This window comes from Pseudophryne corroboree, chromosome 3 (genome assembly GCF_028390025.1).
Source record: "Pseudophryne corroboree isolate aPseCor3 chromosome 3, aPseCor3.hap2, whole genome shotgun sequence".
Classification (NCBI taxonomy): domain Eukaryota; kingdom Metazoa; phylum Chordata; class Amphibia; order Anura; family Myobatrachidae; genus Pseudophryne; species Pseudophryne corroboree.
Genome location: NC_086446.1, coordinates 640,059,990 through 640,079,603, shown reverse-complemented (window position 1 = coordinate 640,079,603; position 19,614 = coordinate 640,059,990).

Genomic DNA, 19,614 nt, shown 5'->3' with positions numbered 1-19,614 from the left:
GGTGCTGCTGCTGCTGTCCCTCTGCTTCACTATAGGCTGTCTTCTGAGAACAGCCTATAGTGAAGCAGAGGGGCAGCAGCAGCAGCGCCTCCACCAATAACACAGCGCTGCTGCGGCTCCCTCCTCCACCTCCCTCATCCTCCTTCTCTCCTGCCCGGGAATCGTGACCAGAAGCTGCACGAGGAGCCTGAGCTAGCGGAGAGGGTAAGTATAATTCATTCTTTCTTTCTTTCTTTCTTTCTTTCTTTCTTTCTTTCTTTCTTTCTTTCTTTCTTTCTTTCTTTCTTTCTTTCTTTCTTCTGTCTGCCGCAATGTGTACAAAGGGGGAATCTGCCTGCCGCAATGTGTAAAAATGGGGAATCTGCCTGCCGTAATGTGTAAAAAGGGGGACTGCCTGCCGCAATGTGTAAAAAGGGGGAATCTGCCTGCCGTAATGTGGAAAAATGGGGAATCTGCCTGCCGCAATGTGTAAAAAGGGGGAATCTGCCTGCCGCAATGTGTAAAAAGGGGGAATCTGCCTGCCGCAATGTGTAAAAATGGGGAATCTGCCTGCCGCAATGTGTAAAAATGGGGAATCTGCCTGCCACAATGTGTAAAAAGGGGGAATCTGCCTGCCGCAATGTGTAAAAAGGGGGATTCTGCCTGCCGCAATGTATAAAAATGGGGAATCTGCCTGCCGCAATGTGTAAAAAGGGGGAATCTGCTTGCCGCAATGTGTAAAAAGGGGGAATCTGCCTACCGCAATGTGTAAAAAGGGGGAATCTGCCTGATGTAATGTGTAAAAAGTAGTGATGTGCACCGGACATTTTTCGGGTTTTGTGTTTTGGTTTTGGATTCGGTTCCGCAGCCGTGTTTTGGATTCGGACGCGTTTTGGCAAAACCTCCCTGAAAATTATTTGTCGGATTCGGGTGTGTTTTAGATTCGGGTGTTTTTTACAAAAAACCCTCAAAAACAGCTTAAATCATAGAATTTGGGGGTCATTTTGATCCCATAGTATTATTAACCTCAATAACCATAATTTACACTAATTTTCAGTCTATTCTGAACACCTCACACCTCACAATATTATTTTTAATCCTAAAAATTGCACCGAGGTCGCTGGATGACTAAGCTAAGCGACCAAAGTGGCCAACACAAACACCTGGCCCATCTAGGAGTGGCAATGCAGTGTCAGGCAGGATGGCACTTCAAAAAAATACTCCCCAAACAGCACATGATGCAAAGAAAAAAAGAGGTGCACCAAGGTCGCTGGATGGCTAAGCTAAGCGACACACGTGGCCGACACAAACACCTCGCCCATCTAGGAGTGGCACTGCAGTGTCAGGCAGGATGGCATTTCAAAAAAATAGTCCCCAAACAGCACATGATGCAAAGAAAAATGAAAGAAAAAAGAGGTGCAAGATGGAATTGTCCTTGGGCCCTCCCACCCACCCTTATGTTGTATAAACAGGACATGCACACTTTAACAAACCCATCATTTCAGCGACAGGGTCTGCCACACAACTGTGACTGAAATGACTGGTTGGTTTGGGCCCCCACCAAAAAAGAAGCAATCATTCTCTCCTTGCACAAACTGGCTCTACAGAGGCAAGATGTCCACCTCCTCCTCATCGTTTGATTCCTCACCCCTTTCACTGTGTACATCCCCCTCCTCGCAGATTATTAATTCGTCCCCACTGGAATCCACCATCTCAGGTCCCTGTGTACTTTCTGGAGGCAATTGCTGGTGAATGTCTCCACGGAGGAATTGATTATTCATTTTGCTGAACATCATCTTCTCCATATTTTCTGGAAGTAACCTTGTACGCCGATTGCTGACAAGGTGAGCGGCTGCACTAAACACTCTTTCGGAGTACATACTGGAGGGTGGGCAACTTAGGTAAAATAAAGCCAGTTTCTGCAAGGGCCTCCAAATTGCCTCTTTTTCCTGCCAGTATACGTACGGACTGTCTGACGTGCCTACTTGGATGCGGTCACTCATATAATCCTCCACCATTCTTTCAATGGTGAGAGAATCATATACAGTGACAGTAGACGATATGTCAGTAATCGTTGGCAGGTCCTTCAGTCCGGACCATATGTCAGCACTTGCTCCAAACTGCCCTGCATCACCGCCAGTGGGTGGGCTCGGAATTCTTAGCCTTTTCCTCCCAGCCCCAGTTGCGGGAGAATGTGAAGGAGGAGCTGTTGACGGGTCATGTTCCGCTTGACTTGACAATTTTCTCACCAGCAGGTCTTCGAACCTCTGCAGACATGTGTCTGCCGGAAAGAGAGATACAACGTAGGTTTTAAATCTAGGATCGAGCACGGTGGCCAAAATGTAGTGCTCTGATTTCAACAGATTGACCACCCGTGAATCCTGGTTAAGCGAATTAAGGGCTCCATCCACAAGTCCCACATGCCTAGTGGAATCGCTCTGTTTTAGCTCCTCCTTCAATGTCTCCAGCTTCTTCTGCAAAAGTCTGATGAGGGGAATGACCTGACTTAGGCTGGCAGTGTCTGAACTGACTTCACGTGTGGCAAGTTCAAAGGGTTGCAGAACCTTGCACAACGTTGAAATCATTCTCCACTGCGCTTGAGTCAGGTGCATTCCCCCTCCTTTGCCTATATCATAGGCAAATGTATAGGCTTGAATGGCCTTTTGCTGCTCCTCCATCCTCTGAAGCATATAGAGGGTTAAATTCCACCTCGTTACCACCTCTTGCTTCAGATGATGGCAGGGCAGGTTCAGGAGTGTTTGCTGGTGCTCCAGTCTTCGGCACGCGGTGGCTGAATGCCAAAAGTGGCCCGCAATTCTTCGGGCCACCGACAGCATCTCTTGCACTTCCCTGTCATTTTTTAAAAAATTCTGCACCACCAAATTCAATGTATGTGCAAAACATGGGACGTGCTGGAATTTGCCGAAATGTAATGCACGCACAATATTGCTGGCGTTGTTCAATGTCACAAATCCCTAGGAGAGTCCATTTGGGGTAAGCCATTCTGCGATGATGTTCCTCAGTTTCCGTAAGAGGTTGTCAGCTGTGTGCCTCTTCTGGAAAGCAGTGATACAAAGCGTAGCCTGCCTAGGAACGAGTTGGCGTTTGCGAGATGCTGCTACTGGTGCCGCCGCTGCTGTTCTTGCTGCGGGAGGCAGTACATCTACCCAGTGGGCTGTCACAGTCATATAGTCCTGAGTCTGCCCTGCTCCACTTGTCCACATGTCCGTGGTTAAGTGGACATTGGGTACAACTGCATTTTTTAGGACACTGGTGACTCTTTTTCTGAGGTCTGTGTACATTTTCGGTATCGCCTGCCTAGAGAAATGGAACCTAGATGGTATTTGGTACCGGGGACACAGAACCTCAATCAAGTCTGTAGTTGCCTGTGAATTAATGCTGGATACCGGAAACACGTTTCTCACCGCCCAGGCTGCCAAGGCCTGAGTTATCCGCTTTGCAGCAGGATGACTGCTGTGATATTTCATCTTCCTCGCAAAGGACTGTTGGACAGTCAATTGCTTACTGGAAGTAGTACAAGTGGGCTTCCGCCTTCCCCTCTGGGATGACGATCGACTCCCAGCAGCAACAACAGCAGCGCCAGCAGCAGTAGACGTTACACTCAAGGATGCATCGGAGGAATCCCAGGCAGGAGAGGACTCGTCAGACTAGCCAGTGACATGGCCTGCAGGACTATTGGATTTCCTGTGTAAGGAGGAAATTGACACTGAGGGAGTTGGTGGTGTGGTTTGCAGGAGCTTGGTTACATGAGGAAGGGATTTAGTGGTCAGTGGACTGCTTCCTCTGTCATCCAAGTTTTTGAACTTGTCACTGACTTATGATGAATGCGCTGCAGGTGACGTATAAGGGAGGATGTTCCGAGGTGGTTAACGTCCTTACCCCTACTTATTACAGCTTGACAAAGGCAACACACGGCTTGACACCTGTTGTCCGCATTTGTGTTGAAATACTTCCACACTGAAGAGGTGATTTTTTTTGTAATTTGACCAGGCATGTCAATGGCCATATTCGTCCCACGGACAACAGGTGTCTCCCCGGGTGCCTGACTTAAACAAACCACCTCACCATCAGAATCCTCCTTGTCAATTTCCTCCTCAGCGCCAGCAACACCCATATCCTCATCCTGGTGTACTTCAACAGTGACATCTTCAATTTGACTATCAGGAACTGGACTGCGGGTGCTCCTTCCAGCACTTGCAGGGGGCGTGCAAATGGTGGAAGGCGCTACCTCTTCCCGTCCAGTGTTGGGAAGGTCAGGCATCGCAGCCGACACAATTGGACTCTCCTTGGGGATTTGTGATTTAGAAGAACACACAGTTCTTTGCTGTGCTTTTGCCAACTTAAGTCTTTTCATTTTTCTAGCGAGAGGATGAGTGCTTCCATCCTCATGTGAAGCTGAACCACTAGTCATGAACATAGGCCAGGGCCTCAGCCGTTCCTTGCCACTTAGTGTCGTAAATGGCATATTGGCAAGTTTACGCTTCTCCTCAGACGCTTTTAATTTTGATTTTTGGGTCATTTTACTGAACTTTTGTGTTTTAGATTTTACATGCTCTCTACTATGACATTGGGCATCGGCTTTGGCAGACGACGTTGATGGCATTTCATCGTCTCGGCCATGACTAGTGGCAGCAGCTTCAGCACGAGGTGGAAGCACTCATCCTCTCGCTAGAAAAATGAATGTGTGGACTTATATGCCAGTATCAATAGCAATGGCCTACTACTATATAAACTGTGCACAACTGAAATGCACCACAGGTATGGATGGATAGTAAACTTGACGACACAGAGGTGGGTAGAGCAGTGGCCTACTGTACCGTACTGCTATATATTATATACTGGTGGCCAGCAAACTGTGCAAAACTTAAATGCACCACAGGTATGGATGGATAGTATACTTGACGACACAGAGGTAGGTAGAGCAGTGGCCTACTGTACCGTACTGCTATATATTATATACTGGTGGTCAGCAAACTGTGCAAAACTGAAATGCACCACAGGTATGGATGGATAGTATACTTGACGACACAGAGGTAGGTAGAGCAGTAGCCTTCTGTACCGTACTCCTATATATTATATACTGGTGGTCAGCAAAATTATGCACTGTACTCCTACTATATAATACAATGCAGCACAGATATGGAGCGTTTTTCAGGCAGAGAACGTATAATACTGGTGGTCACTGGTCAGCAAAACTCTGCACTATACTCCTCCTATATAATACTGCTGGTCCCCAGTGCCCACAATAAAGCAGTGTGAGCAAAGATATATGCAGCACACTGAGCACAGATATGGAGCGTTTTTCAGGCAGACAACGTATACTGGTGGTCACTGGTCAGCAAAACTCTGCACTGTACTCCTCCTATATAATACTGCTGGTCCCCAGTCCCCACAATAAAGCAGTGTGAGCACAGATATATGCAGCACGCTGAGCACAGATATGGAGCGTTTTTCAGGCAGTAAAAAGTGTACGCTGTGTAAAAAGAGGAATCTGTCCGCCGTAAGGTGAAAAAGGGTCTCTACCTGGTGTAGTGGTGCTACTGTGCGGCGTAATTTGAATAATGGAGACTACTGTGCACCATTTTATGAATTGGTATTATTTTGTGGCCACACCCCTTCCCCACGAAGCCACGCCACCATGTATTTTTGCGCGCGCCTACGACGCGCACTGCCCCTGTTTTGCATGCAGAGGTGGGGCTCCAATGCCGTTTCTTGCGCACAGTGCTAAAATGTCTAGTTACGGCACTGTTGCTAGGTATCCATTTCTCTGGCCCTGAGCAGGTCCCCCTCACCAGATCCTCTCCAGGGGTGAGGGGGTGGACTTGGATGGGATGGTGGGGGCCCAAAGCATTTTGTCACACCTGGGCCCACCGCTCGCTAGTTCCGCCACTGCGCTATACCTAATGCAAGAGATACCCCTGAAATCAGAAGGATCTATAGGCATGGGGCCTAATTTAGACCTGATTGCAGCAGCAAATTTGTTAGCTAATGGGAAAAACCATGGGGGTAATTCAGACGTGATCGCACGCTAGCTTTTTTAGATGCACTGTGATCAGGTCAGAACTGCACGTGCGTATGCACTGCAATGCGCAGGCTCGTCACTCGGGTACAAAGTGGATCGTTGCAGTGCGATGGGTTTTATGAAGAATCCATTCGCACAGTCGATCGCAAGAAGATTGACAGGAAGAGGGTGTTTGTGGGTGTCAATTGACCATTTTCTGGGATTGTTTGGAAAAACGCAGGCGTGTCCAAGCGTTTGCAGGGCGGGTGTCTGACGTCAATTCCAGTCCCGGACAGGCTGAAGTGATCGCCGCGGCTGAGTAAGTCCTGGGCTACTCAGAAACTGCTCAGCTGCACATGCGTTCGTACACTTGCACAGCTAAAATACACTCCCCTGTATGCGGCGACTATCTGATCGCATCACTGCAAAAAACTGCTAGCGATCGATCAGGTCTGAATTAACTCCCATGTGCAGTGCAGGTGGGGCAGATATAACATTTGCAGAGAGAGTTAGATTTGGGTGGGTTATATTGATTCTGTGCATGGTAAATACTGGCTGCTTTATTTTTACGCTGCAATGTAGGTTTCAGTTTGAACACACACCACACAAATGTAACTCTCTGCACATGTTATATCTGCCCCCCCCCCCCCCCCTCTGCAGTGCACTTAGGGGATAATTCAGACTTGATAATAGATGTGCTAAATTTAGCACATCTATGATCACTTTCACAGGCATGCGGGGGTAGACGCCCAGCACAGGGCTAGTCCGCCTACATGTCTGGCTCTGCCCCCCCTGCACAGGTACAAAGCATTGCATGGCGACGATGCTTTTGTACCTGAAGAGTAGCTTCCCACCAGCGCAGCTCCTGTGCACTGGCAGGGAGCTACCCGTCACTCTCCAGGTCACAGCGGCTGAGTGTCATGTCATGCAGCCACCACGGCCCGCCCTCCACGCGGTCCGGGCATGCCTGCGTTGCCCAAACCACGCCCCCAAAACTGCAGCCCAACACCATCGGCCCGCCCCCTCCCGCCCAGGAAACGCCTCTGCCTGTCATCGCAGCCCAGCGATCGCCTCTGCCTGTCAGTCAGGCAGAGGCAATCACTGGGCTGCGATGCCGATGTCATCTCTGGCATTTGTCGGTGCACTGAGGCACCTGCGCATGCACAGTTCAGACCTGATCAGGTTTGAATTAGCCCCATGGTTTTGTCCATTAGCTAACAAATTTGCCCATGACACACCCTTTCTCAACTAACATGCCCAATCACATAATGCTCATTCAGCTACAAGTTGCATACGATTCTGAATTGACCTTAGATGCTCATAGTTGTGTATGATAAGCTCAGAGGCGTCACCAGGTGTGGTGACACCTGGTGCGCACTCTGCATTACTGCATCCCCCACTCACCTCGCCGGAGCCACCAGAAAAGGGGTGTGGCCTGATTTGAAGGGGTGTGGCCTCGCTGATCTCCTCTTCACTCCAGGGGCGTGACCAGCTTACCCGAAATGGAGATGTTGGCTGCCCCTCGGAGACTGTGCAGTGCAGTGCCAGCTCCTTATCTGTGACAGGAGCCGGGTGCTGTAGAGGATTATCAGACTGCAGCACTCGGCTCCTGTCACTGCAAAAGAGCTGGCACTTTGGTGTCGGCTTCCAAGGGTGACACCTGGGTGCAGGCCGCACCCCCCGCACCCACCTTCTGACGCCACTGGATAAGCTGTAGAAAATGCACTGTGGTAAAAACGTTATCAGTATGAATTACAGGCGGCCGTGATGCAGCATACTGACAGCGGTATCCCATCCACCAGAATGCTAGCAGCAGTGCAAGTGCAGTGTCCCCTTTCAGGCATTGTGGCTTGCTGCGCTCACCACAGGTTCTATTTCCACTTGTTAGGTGTTGGGAACACCCACGACTGGGAATAGCCCCTGGGTACCAAGATTCTGGCTGTCTGCATTGCCGGCTGTTGGGATTTCAGCATCGGTATCCTGACCACCGGGTCACAACAGCCGGCAAGGTAACTGCATCCCATAAAAACTATAAAAATATACTTGGGAAATGGACTTGCAATCAACTCTGCATTCTTCCCTCTGTGTATATTTCCATGAAAGCAGACACGGCGCTAGCCGCTAAGCAAAGGGATGCAGTGCAGGGAGGCACCCGACTGGAGAGGTACTCTCCTTGCTCTGCATCCCTATGCTGCACCATCCTGTCCCCCCTGCTGCACCTGTCACACTCACACTCTATGACAACCAGGCTGCAGCGCTGGCAGCACGAAGCCTTCTCTCCCCCTCCCCTCCCCTGTGACAATGCTGCAGCGTGTGGACCTAAAAGGGGATGGAGCTAGATGGGAATAAGGGGCGGAGCTACACAGGACCTGGCTCCAGCAGGAGGAGGATACAGCTCCAGCCAGCCACACTTCCTTAGGTAAGTGTCTGGAAAGAGAGTGAGTGAGTGAAAGTAAGTGTGTGTGTGTGTGTGTGTGTGTGTGTATATACAGTGTCTGTGTGTACTGTATATATGTGTGACTGTGTATGTGTGTAATGTATGTACAGTATGTATGTGTATGTATATGTGTATGTGGTGTGTGTATCTGTGTGTATGTGTGACTGCGGCATAATGTGTTTAAGCTGCACTGCTACAGGGGGCGTTACGTGTGGTAGCATCACTGGTACAGGGGGGCGTTACATGTGCAAGCGTTACTGGTACAGGGGGGTGTTACGTGTGTAAGTGTCACTACTACAGGGGGGCGTTACGTGTGTAAGCATTACTGGTACAGGGGGCGTTTCGTGTGTAAGCATCACTGGTACAGGGGGCATTATGTTTCAAAGCGTTACTGGTACAGGGGGGGCGTTATGTGTGTAAGCATCACTGGTACAGGGGGTGTTATGTGTGTAAGCCTCACTGGAACAGGGGGTGTTATGTGTGTAAGCGTCTCTAGTACAGGAAGCATTACGTGTGAAAGAGTTATTGGTACAGGGTGGCATTACATGTGTGTCACTACTGCAGGGGGCGTTACGTGTGTGAGCATCACTGGTATAGGAGGCATTACGTGTTTAAGCGACACTGGTACAGGGGGTGTTTCGCGTGTAAGCGTCACTATTACATGGGGCATTAAGTGTGTAAGCATCTCTGGTACAGGGAGTGTTACATGTGTAAGCGTCTCTGGTACAGGGGGCGTTACATGTGCAAGCATCACTGGCACAGGGAGCATTACGTGTGTAAGCGTCACTACTACAGGGGGCATTATATGGTCTGTCCCTTTGTAAAGTATGAGAGGGTGTAAATTTATAGTTTGCAGGGGGGGGAGCCGAACACCCTAGCACCAGCCCTGCATGTAAGTAAATATGATGTCAGGCAAATCCTCCCTGACTTTGTGCAATTGCTTTAGTTCAACAGGGATTTAATTCAGAGGTGGATGCTATTTTCGCCGCCACTGTGTGAAAGTATGCAAAAGCTGAAGGAGGCATCTTAAGTATAAAGATGCTAGCTGCAGGCTTCTCGGATCCACAGCTGCATCTGAAGACACAGCATCTGATCCTCAGGATACTCAGGATATCTGGCCACATCACGCTGCTGGGGCCAATGAAGCTGCATACAGGGACACAGCCACTATATTCACCACTCCCGAAAAATGGAGCCAACCTGTCCCATCGTCACCTTCAAATGTCATCAGCATGTCAATCAGGCTCCAGCTTTTGGGGCACTGCGACCGACATTGCAGGGCCAGATCTGTACGAGGCTCTTGCACATGTACAGATATGAAAATATTCAGAAATATCAAATGTATGTAAATATCTCAGTTAAGGCCAAACTGCAAAAATGTAACGGTCCAATGTGGTAACTTTTGCAACATGGAGTAAATTTATATTATACACTGTGCACCAATTTTTTTCAATTTCCTGCACCAAAATAAATTAAATCCTTAAGTGGCATGCCCAGAAAATCTCCAGGGCCAGCTGCACTGGAGAGACTGGCTAACCCAGAAGATTTCCAGGGCATGCCCAGCTCGGATAGCAGTGTTTTGCAGATTGATGCAGTTGCGTCATGACATCAGGATGCAACCTTGTCATTCTGCCACACTCCCCCCCCCCCCCCCCCCGAGCGGAGTATGAGGGAGGTGGGGGAGAGGGATTTCAGTGGTGCTAGCAAATACACACCACCTTGACAATGAGCAATCCCCTTGGCAACGAGCATGGATCCCAGAGCTTAAAACCCTTGGCAATAAGCATGACACCCAGCGTGTGAAACCCTTGACAACAAGCATGACACCAAGCTCATAAAACCCCAGGCGACGAGCAGGTAATTCATTTAAAATCCCATCTTGGGAGGTGTGACATGATAAAAATAAAGTCACCAATGAAGGGGTTTTAATGGAATTCTGGCTGCTCCTCTCAGTAAGTAATCTATTAGCTTGATTGGAAATGGATATCTCTAAAAAATGTATTGAGAGAGCGCACTATAAGAAATCTGCAACTTATTGATAATATATTATCCAAGACATTTCACAGAAAGTGTTATTTAATATCAACTGTGTCAGCGTCCGGGGTCTTACCGGAACGCTGGGGCCTCTGGGCGGGCTTCACGGGCGGCCGGGCAGCGGCGGTGGAGGGCTGAGGCGCTGGGTTCAAGGGTACAGGCAACGGTAATGGCTTTGAGGGAGTCCGCTCGTGGCGGCGAGACGCCGCTGCAGCAGCTCGCTCTCGCTAAGCCGTTGCCTAGGAGACCAGGGGCAGTGAGCAGCATGTTGTCAGAAAAGGTCTGCATTACTGGGCGCCGCCATGTTGGAGACCAAGTTTCTGACATAATTCCTGTTCCTAGTTTTCCAGCCAATCCAGGGAGACTTCTTCCTATAAAAGGGGGCTGGTTTAGGACAGGGATGCCAGTACTTCAAGTTACAACCCTGTTGTAGGTGCTTTAGCTTGTGCTCCCAGGATTCCTGCTGTATTCTGGTACTTCTAACCCTGCTTTGCCAGTTCTCAGTTGCTGCTGCAGTTTTCCCGTTCCTAGCCTGCTGCTGCCCGTGGAGACGCTCTTGGAAAACCCGGTTCAGTAAGACCCTTTGGGCACGGATGACCCCGGATCTCTTGCCTCGTCCTCCAAGCCACAGTCCGCAGATTCTTGCTTCCAGCCAAGTCCTCGAACCACCATTCACAGTCCTCAGCTCGTTATCTCCAGCTTCATCTTTCAAGCCACAGTCTACAGTTCTCAGTCTCCAGTCACGACCCAAACTACCGTCCACAGTTCTCAGCTCCTCTACCGCAGTTTCATCTCATAAGTCGCAGTCCACGGTTCTTGTCTTCAGCCTCGTTTTACTCTCACCCACAGTTCCACAGTTCTTTGTCTACGACCACGTTCTCAAGCCACCGTTCATCAACCTCAGTTTTCTACCTCTGCTCTGTACATAATAAATACTTTTCATTGACTCTCAAACTCCGCCTACATCCTTCATTGCTCCGTATCCCATGCAAAGGAACTATATCCAACCCCCTCATTTTGTTCTTCCCCAGCCTGCTACCTCCTTGGGCAAGTCTCAACTGCCGGATCCCCAAACTTTGCTAGACGTGACAGTAAGCACTGGCCAAATGTATCCGACGGGTGATCAGGCTTCAGGAGGAGATCAACTGCGGATATCTGGTCTCGCTTAAGTAAGGAGGAGGCCACACAATCTCAAATTGTGCAGTTCATGCAGCGTATGTCCGAACGTCTCGATTCTCTCTGTGTTGCCATGACGGCTCCTCAAGTTCCTACAGCTGCTCCCACATTAGCACCTCCGGTTCCGCTTCCTCCTGTGCCAGGCCCACTTCCACGGTTGCATTTGCCATCTCCCAGTAAATTCAATGGGAATCCAAAGCAATGCCGTGGGTTTCTTAACCAGTGTGAAATCCAGTTCGAACTACAGTCGGACAGTTTCCCATCAGCACGAACCAAGGTAGCCTATATCATTTCTTTACTTACTGGGCAAGCGTTGGAATGGGCGTCACCATTGTGGGAGAGGTCGGATCCAATCCTGTCTAACTACTCGGAGTTTGTAGCCGCCTTTCGAAGAATCTTCGACGAACCGGGCAGGACTTCTGCTGCCTCATTGGAGATCCTGCGCCTGCGTCAGGGCACGCGTACGTACGTACGTACGTACGTACGTACGTACGTACGTACGTACGTACGGTCAGTCAGTACGTGATCCAGTTTCGTACTCTCTCCTCTGAACTGAACTGGAATGAGGAGGCTCTCATCGCAGCTTTCTGGAGCGGTCTCTCCAAGAAGATCAAATATGACCTCGCGACTCAGGACATACCTGATAAGTTGGATAAGTTAATTTCCCTATGCAATAAATTAGACTTAAGATACAGAGAACGCTGTATGGAGAAATCACGGTCAGATCGTCCCAGGCCTCGAGTCGTTCCTCCACTAACACCATCAACTCCCACTACTGAGGAACCCATGCAGATCAATCGTTCCCGTCTTTCCAACGAGGAACGTCAGAGACGGTGACAAGGGAACTTATGCCTGTACTGTGGTGCATCTGATCATTTTGTTAAATCTTGTAGCCAACGTCCAGGAAACGCCCGCTCCTAGCTTGTGCCGGAGAGGTCAAGCTAGGAGAATTCTCAGAATTACTTGCCAAGAAAGAGTCAGTCTTGTTAACCCACCTGGAGCTTCCTTCTTCCTCTCTTCTCATCCCTGCACTACTCGACTCCGGAGCCGCCGAAAGTTTTATTACATCAGCTCTGGTCAAACGATCTGGGATACAAACGGTACGTTTGGATCGTACCATCTCAATTACTGCTGTGGATGGAAGTCATATTCCTGAGGGAATTATCACTCTTCGTACAATTCCTCTTAAGATGAAGGTTGGAGCTCTTCATTCGGAAAACATCTCTTTCCTAGTAATTCCCAAAGCCTCTCACGAACTGATCCTAGGATTTCCATGGTTAAGTAGACACAATCCCCACATAGATTGGCAAACCATGGATGTTCTTTCCTGGGGACGAAACTGCTTCCAGAACTATTTGCCCTCTGTAAGACCTCTCTGCTCTTCTAGTCCTTCCAGCCTCCCTGCAGAATACCAGGCCTTCCTAGATGTTTTTAGTAAGCATGGGGCGGACACCTTGCCTCCGCATTGCACTTGGGATTGTCCCATTGATCTGGTACCCGGCAAGACTCCTCCCCGAGGTCGAATCTACCCGCTCTCACTCCCTGAGACTCAGGCCATGTCGGAGTATATCCGGGAGAACTTGGAAAAAGGGTTCATTAGGTCATCCACCTTTCCGGCTGGCGCTGGGTTTTTCTTTGTCAAAAAGAAGGATGGGGGTCTGCGGCCCTGTATTGACTATAGAGGTCTCAATGACATTACAATTAAGAACAGATATCCATTACCTCTAATTCCAGAACTGTTCGACCGTGTTAAAGGAGCTACTGTATTCACACTGCTGGACTTACGGGGAGCCTACAACCTTATACGTATTCGCCCAGGTGACGAATGGAAGACGGCTTTTAATACCCGCGACGGCCACTACGAATATCTGGTAATGCCTTTCGGCCTATGTAACGCCCCAGCCGTCTTTCAAGAATTCGTTAATGAAATCTTCAGAGATCTCCTCTATGACTGCTTGGTGGTTTACTTGGATGACATCCTCATTTTTTCTAGGGATCTGAAGACCCGTCGAGAACAAGTCAAGGAAGTTCTAACTCGTTTACGGAGGAATCAACTATTTTGTAAGCTCGAGAAGTGCACCTTCGAAGTACCCACGATTCCATTCCTCGGTTACATCCTTTCAGGGCAGAAATTGCAGATGGATCCCGCTAAAGTCCAAGCGATTCAGGATTGGTCGCTTCCAGCTTCCCTTAAGGGAGTTCAACGTTTCCTTGGGTTCGCTAACTTCTCCCGAAGATTCATTCAGAATTATTCCTCTGTCATAGCCCCCATAACAGCATTAACCAGGAAAGGAGCCGATCCAGCCAAATGGTCTCCAGAGGCTTTAGAAGCCTTTTCATCGTTAAAGAAGGCCTTAATGACCGCTCCTGTTCTTCGACAACCTGATCTCAGTCGTCCGTTCCTGGTGGAAGTCGATGCCTCCAAGGTAGGAGTGGGAGCAGTTTTATCTCAGCTCTTCGAGGACAAGAAAGTCCATCCTTGTGCGTTCTTCTCGCGAAGATTCTCCCCCGCTGAGCAGAATTACGCTATTGGGGAACAAGAATTACTAGCAATTAAGTTAGCCTTTGAGGAGTGGAGGTATTTGTTGGAGGGAGCTCAGCATCCAATCTCGGTAACCACGGATCATAAGAACCTCCTGTATCTACAGTCAGCCCGATGTCTGAATCCACGTCAAGCAAGATGGGCACTCTTCTTTACCCGTTTCAACTTTAAACTTAGTTACCGCCCAGGGTCCCTCAACAAAAAGGCAGATGCATTATCTCGTTCCTTGAGTTCTGAAGAACCCTCTGACCGTTCAAAAGAACAATACATCTTAGACTCCACCTCTTTTTCAACAACCAATACCTCTCCACTTCCTCCTCCAGGAAAGATCTTCGTTGCTCCAAATCTTCGCAAGAGACTGCTTACATGGGCTCACTCCTCCTCCTTCATGGGCCATGCGGGTGGTCATAAAATGCTCAAATTCATTCAGCGCTCCTACTGGTGGCCTCATCTCAGGACTGATGTACAGGAATTCGTGGCTGCCTGTCCAAAGTGTGCTCAGCATAAAAGTCCTAAAGGTCCTCCAGCCGGGTTACTTCATCCGCTACCTGTACCGCAAAGACCATGGACACATATTTCTATGGACTTTATTACTGATTTGCCTGTGTCTGGCGGACGGAACACCGTATGGGTCATAGTTGATCGATTTTCTAAAATGGCACACTTTGTTCCCCTGGCCAGTCTTCCATCAGCATCTCAGCTGGCAAAATTATTCATAGCAGAGATTTTTCGTCTCCATGGATTACCGCAGGAAATCGTATCTGATAGAGGTCCCCAGTTTGTGGCCAAGTTTTGGAGATCCCTATGTTCTGCTCTTGGCGTGAAATTGAATTTCTCCTCAAACGGATGGTCAAACAGAAAGAGTGAACCAGGACCTGGAGACATTTCTGCGTTTATTCATGTCCTCCTCTCAGGACGACTGGCTGGACTTCCTCCCATTTGCAGAATTTTCCCATAACAATCTTTATCACTCTGCCACAAAATCTTCTCCATTTTTCATTAATTATGGTTATCATCCGAAAGTTCCTGACTTCCAACTCCTGCCTACACTCGAGGTTCCTGCCGCAGAGTCAACACTTAGACAATTTACTGAAACCTGGAAACAAATTCACAAGGCCTTGCTCAAGACATCCAAGAAGTATAAGACCTACGCAGATCTAAAGCGAAAAGCGGTGCCAAGTCTTAAAGTGGGAGATTGGGTTTGGGTTTCCACACGTAACCTAAGATTGAAGGTTTCTACTAAGAAGTTTGCTCCCAGGTTTATTGGGCCCTACCCAATCGAAAGAGTTTTGAATCCTGTGGCTTACAAGGTGAAGTTATCTCCACATTTAAGAATCCCTAACGCTTTTCATATTTCTCTCTTAAAACCGTTGGTACTCAATCGATTCATAGCTGCTCTACCTAAATCACCCAAGATCCAGTCAACACATGGAGACAAATTTGAGATTCATAAGATCCTCGACTCCCGCAAACGATATGGTCGCCTCTAGTACCTAGTAGAGATGAGCGCCTGAAATTTTTCGGGTTTTGTGTTTTGGTTTTGGGTTCGGTTCCGCGGCCGTGTTTTGGGTTCGAACGCGTTTTGGCAAAACCTCACCGAATTTTTTTTGTCGGATTCGGGTGTGTTTTGGATTCGGGTGTTTTTTTCAAAAAACACTTAAAAACAGCTTAAATCATAGAATTTGGGGGTCATTTTGATCCCAAAGTATTATTAACCTCAAAAACCATAATTTACACTCATTTTCAGTCTATTCTGAATACCTCACAATATTATTTTTAGTCCTAAAATTTGCACCGAGGTCGCTGTGTGAGTAAGATAAGCGACCCTAGTGGCCGACACAAACACCGGGCCCATCTAGGAGTGGCACTGCAGTGTCACGCAGGATGTCCCTTCCAAAAAACCCTCCCCAAACAGCACATGACGCAAAGAAAAAAAGAGGCGCAATGAGGTAGCTGTGTGAGTAAGATTAGCAACCCTAGTGGCCGACACAAACACCGGGCCCATCTAGGAGTGGCACTGCAGTGTCACGCAGGATGGCCCTTCCAAAAAACCCTCCCCAAACAGCACATGACGCAAAGAAAAAAAGAGGCGCAATGAGGTAGCTGTGTGAGTAAGATTAGCGACCCTAGTGGCCGACACAAACACCGGGCCCATCTAGGAGTGGCACTGCAGTGTCACGCAGGATGTCCCTTCCAAAAAACCCTCCCCAAACAGCACATGACGCAAAGAAAAAAAGAGGCGCAATGAGGTAGCTGACTGTGTGAGTAAGATTAGCGACCCTAGTGGCCGACACAAACACCGGGCCCATTTAGGAGTGGCACTGCAGTGTCACGCAGGATGGCCCTTCCAAAAAACCCTCCCCAATCAGCACATGATGCAAAGAAAAAGAAAAGAAAAAAGAGGTGCAAGATGGAATTGTCCTTGGGCCCTCCCACCCACCCTTATGTTGTATAAACAAAACAGGACATGCACACTTTAACCAACCCATCATTTCAGTGACAGGGTCTGCCACACGACTGTGACTGATATGACGGGTTGGTTTGGACCCCCCCAAAAAAAGAAGCAATTAATCTCTCCTTGCACAAACTGGCTCTACAGAGGCAAGATGTCCACCTCATCATCACCCTCCGATATATCACCGTGTACATCCCCCTCCTCACAGATTATCAATTCGTCCCCACTGGAATCCACCATCTCAGCTCCCTGTGTACTTTGTGGAGGCAATTGCTGCTGGTCAATGTCTCCGCGGAGGAATTGATTATAATTCATTTTAATGAACATCATCTTCTCCACATTTTCTGGATGTAACCTCGTACGCCGATTGCTGACAAGGTGAGCGGCGGCACTAAACACTCTTTCGGAGTACACACTTGTGGGAGGGCAACTTAGGTAGAATAAAGCCAGTTTGTGCAAGGGCCTCCAAATTGCCTCTTTTTCCTGCCAGTATAAGTACGGACTGTGTGACGTGCCTACTTGGATGCGGTCACTCATATAATCCTCCACCATTCTATCAATGTTGAGAGAATCATATGCAGTGACAGTAGACGACATGTCCGTAATCGTTGTCAGGTCCTTCAGTCCGGACCAGATGTCAGCATCAGCAGTCGCTCCAGACTGCCCTGCATCACCGCCAGCGGGTGGGCTCGGAATTCTGAGCCTTTTCCTCGCACCCCCAGTTGCGGGAGAATGTGAAGGAGGAGATGTTGACAGGTCGCGTTCCGCTTGACTTGACAATTTTGTCACCAGCAGGTCTTTCAACCCCAGCAGACTTGTGTCTGCCGGAAAGAGAGATCCAAGGTAGGCTTTAAATCTAGGATCGAGCACGGTGGCCAAAATGTAGTGCTCTGATTTCAACAGATTGACCACCCGTGAATCCTTGTTAAGCGAATTAAGGGCTCCATCCACAAGTCCCACATGCCTAGCGGAATCGCTCCGTGTTAGCTCCTCCTTCAATGTCTCCAGCTTCTTCTGCAAAAGCCTGATGAGGGGAATGACCTGACTCAGGCTGGCAGTGTCTGAACTGACTTCACGTGTGGCAAGTTCAAAGGGCATCAGAACCTTGCACAACGTTGAAATCATTCTCCACTGCGCTTGAGACAGGTGCATTCCACCTACTATATCGTGCTCAATTGTATAGGCTTGAATGGCCTTTTGCTGCTCCTCCAACCTCTGAAGCATATAGAGGGTTGAATTCCACCTCGTTACCACTTCTTGCTTCAGATGATGGCAGGGCAGGTTCAGTAGTTTTTGGTGGTGCTCCAGTCTTCTGTACGTGGTGCCTGTACGCCGAAAGTGTCCCGCAATTCTTCTGGCCACCGACAGCATCTCTTGCACGCCCCTGTCGTTTTTTAAAAAATTCTGCACCACCAAATTCAAGGTATGTGCAAAACATGGGACGTGCTGGAATTTGCCCATATTTAATGCACACACAATATTGCTGGCGTTGTCCGATGCCACAAATCCACAGGAGAGTCCAATTGGGGTAAGCCATTCCGCGATGATCTTCCTCAGTTGCCGTAAGAGGTTTTCAGCTGTGTGCGTATTCTGGAAAGCGGTGATACAAAGCGTAGCCTGCCTAGGAAAGAGTTGGCGTTTGCGAGATGCTGCTACTGGTGCCGCCGCTGCTGTTCTTGCGGCGGGAGTCCATACATCTACCCAGTGGGCTGTCACAGTCATATAGTCCTGACCCTGCCCTGCTCCACTTGTCCACATGTCCGTGGTTAAGTGGACATTGGGTACAGCTGCATTTTTTAGGACACTGGTGACTCTTTTTCTGAGGTCTGTGTACATTTTCGGTATCGCCTGCCTAGAGAAATGGAACCTAGATGGTATTTGGTACGGGGGACACAGTACCCCCAACAAGTCTCTAGTTGGCTCTGCAGTAATGATGGATACCGGAACCACGTTTCTCACCACCCAGGATGCCAAGGCCTCAGTTATCCGCTTTGCAGTAGGATGACTGCTGTGATATTTCATCTTCCTCGCAAAGGACTGTTGGACAGTCAATTGCTTGGTGGAAGTAGTAAAAGTGGTCTTACGACTTCCCCTCTGGGATGACCATCGACTCCCAGCAGCAACAACAGCAGCGCCAGCAGCAGTAGGCGTTACACGCAAGGATGCATCGGAGGAATCCCAGGCAGGAGAGGAATCGTCAGAATTGCCAGTGACATGGCCTGCAGGACTATTGGCATTCCTGGGGAAGGAGGAAATTGACACTGAGGGAGTTGGTGGGGTGGTTTGCGTGAGCTTGGTTACAAGAGGAAGGGATTTACTGGTCAGTGGACTGCTTCCACTGTCGCCCAAAGTTTTTGAACTTGTCACTGACTTATTATGAATGCGCTGCAGGTGACGTATAAGGGAGGATGTTCTGAGGTGGTTAACGTCCTTACCCCTACTTATTACAGCTTGACAAAGGCAACACACGGCTTGACAAATGTTGTCCGCATTTCTGTTGAAATACTTCCACACCGAAGAGCTGATTTTTTTGGTATTTTCACCAGGCATGTCAACGGCCCTATTCCTCCCACGGACAACAGGTGTCTCCCCGGGTGCCTGACTTAAACAAACCACATCACCATCAGAATCCTCCTGGTCAATTTCCTCCCCAGCGCCAGCAACACCCATATCCTCCTCATCCTGGTGTACTTCAACACTGACATCTTCAATCTGACTATCAGGAACTGGACTGCGGGTGCTCCTTCCAGCACTTGCAGGGGGCGTGCAAATGGTGGAAGGCGCATGCTCTTCACGTCCAGTGTTGGGAAGGTCAGGCATCGCAACCGACACAATTGGACTCTCCTTGTGGATTTGGGATTTCGAAGAATGCACAGTTCTTTGCTGTGCTGCTTTTGCCAGCTTGAGTCTTTTCATTTTTCTAGCGAGAGGCTGAGTGCTTCCATCCTCATGTGAAGCTGAACCACTAG